General features: G+C 42.2%; 1 pseudogene; it reads left to right on the top strand.

Moving 5' to 3' along the window:
• The first annotated feature begins 1,394 nt into the window (after positions 1-1,394).
• LOC101569040 overlaps positions 1,395-2,580 on the top strand; it is a 1,914-nt pseudogene continuing 728 nt past the window's right edge.

Genomic DNA, 2,580 nt, shown 5'->3' with positions numbered 1-2,580 from the left:
AGGGAAAGGAGATGAGTGTTTAGTTTTGTCAGAAATGGGTATTCCAGTGCCAATAGAATTCTAAAATTAACCCACCTGCAATTCCATTCTAAATGAGCTTTCATTCCCCTTACTAGTCTAGAGAACATCAAACATTTTCCTCGAAGCATGGAAAAGAGAAAAGCCAATAAAGAGGAAGCATTGATTGGGTATTTCTAGAATAAAAAATAGTTGGTTAACAATAAACACTAATATCATTGAGGAATTTGTTTTCTTACTTGATCCAAGAACATGGCTGCTGTTGATAAACAAATGAACATGTTTCTTAACCTAGAACAGCACAAATTTCTAGAGATATAATGAATCCTGAGGGCCAGCCAAATAGCTCAGAAGATTAAAGAGCCTGCAAGCAGGTGCAGGGTTCGGGGATTTGTTCCCCAGGCCTGCTGCGCTGGCCCTGCCCGCTGGGCAGTCTGAGATGCAATTGAAACTGGGCATGGTGATGTATGCCTGTAATCCCAGCTCTTGGGAGGGTGTAAACATGTGGATCACTGAGTCTGATCTAGTAGTGAGACCCTGAACACTCCATAGACCCTACCCTAAGAAAATACAAAAAGAAAGAAAATTTTTTTAAAAATGAATTCTAAAGAGCAGCTTCCAAGATATTGTTGTTACTCCTGTTTACAATTGTCTTGTATTGATTACTCCATTGAAAGTCACTGTCTCATTGCTATTTCTTTCTCATTAAAATTAATTTTTTAAAAGTCACTACTGGAGGCAGATGTATGAACTGAGGATCGATCCCTGGTATGCCCTGCTGGTCCTGCCCCTGGGGTGCACTAAAATGGCAACTGAGACTGGACATGGTGGCACATGCCTGTAACCCCCAGCACTTGGGAGGCTGAAAACAAGAGGATCACTAAGAATCCAATCTGTGTAGTGAGACCCTGTAAGCCCTGTACTAAATAACATAACATAACATAACATAACATAACATAACATAACATAACATAACATAACATGTCACTACTGAAGACCAGACATGGTGGTATACACCTATAATCCCAGCACTCAGGAAGCTGAGACAAGATGATTGCCATGAGTTTAAAATCACCTTGGGCTACATAAGCAAGTTCACAACCAGCCTGAACTACATAGTGAGACCCTGTCACAAGCAAAGCAAAATAAAGGAGTCACTACTGAAGTACAAGGTGTTACCTCGAAGTGGGAAAAATAGAGTTGCATGTGGAAATTGAGGAGAAATTGATCACAATAGAAACATGTATTAATATTTTTGCATTGAGGTACAGAGTCATCTAAAAGGGTATTTCAAAAAATAAGATTTCTAAGGGCCAGGCAGATAGCTTAGTGGATTAAAGCACCTGCTTAGACTTTCTCATCGGCTTATTGGTGAGATGGCAACGGTACAAGGGGCCGAGGTGAAAGTGGACAGGGAGCCAAAACTGAGCAAAAATGAGCTAACAAGATGTCTGAAAGCCAAGAAGAAAGTGGCAGAGAAGGAGGCCAAGCAGAAAAAAGGTCAGTGAAAAACAGCTTAGCCAAGCTACTGTGGCTGTAACCAATCACACTACTGACAATGGTGTGGATTCTGAAGAAGAGAGCCTGGACCGGAATCAATACTACAAGATCTGCAGTGCACCAGTCAAATGTAAGTGGTGATGATCCGTACCCACACAAGTTCCACGTAGACATCTCGCTCACACACTTCATTGAAGAATACAGTCACTTGCAGCCTGGGGATCACCTGACTGACATCACCTTGAAGGTTGCAGGTAGAATCCATGCCAAAACAGCTTCTGGTGGGAAGCTCATCTTCCGTGACCTCCGAAAAGAGGGAGTCAAGTTGCAAGTCATGGCCAATTCCAGAAATTATAAATCAAACAAAGAATTTATTTATATCAACAACAAACTGTGGGCCAGAAGATAGCTCAGTAGAATAAGTGCTTGCCTGGCAAGTGCAAGGGACTGAGTTCAATTCCCAGTTCAAAAAAAAAAACAAAACTGTCAGGTAGACATAATCGGAGTTCAGGGGAATCCTGGGAAAATCAAGAAGGGTGAGCTGAGCATCATACCCTATGAGATTACACTGTTGTCCCCCTGCCTGCACATGTTACCTGACCTGCACTTCAGCCTCAAAGACAAAGAAACACAGTATCAACAGAGATACTTGGACCTAATGCTGAATGACTTCGCGAGTTAAAAGTTTATCATCTGCTCTAAGATCATCATGTGTATAAGAAGTTTCTTGGATGAGCTGGGATTCCTGGAGATTGAAACTCCCATGATGAACGTCATCCCAGGGGGAGTGGTGGCCAAGCCTTTTATCATTTACCACAATGAGCTGGAAAATGAACTTGTACATGAGGATTGCTCCAGAGCTCTACCATAAGATGCTGGTGTTGGAGGCATTGACCGGATCTATGAAATTGGATGCCAGTTCTAGAATGAAGGCATTGATTTGACTCACAATCATGAGTTCACCTCCTGTGAGTTCTACATGGCCTATGCAGACTATCAGGATGTCATGGAAATCACAGAGAAGTTGGTTTCAGGAATGGGGAAGAGCGTACAGGCAGCTAT

Source organism: Octodon degus, unplaced genomic scaffold (genome assembly GCF_000260255.1).
Source record: "Octodon degus isolate 3935 unplaced genomic scaffold, OctDeg1.0 scaffold00224, whole genome shotgun sequence".
Lineage (NCBI taxonomy): Eukaryota > Metazoa > Chordata > Mammalia > Rodentia > Octodontidae > Octodon > Octodon degus.
This window is presented reverse-complemented; position numbering and strand designations above follow the sequence as displayed.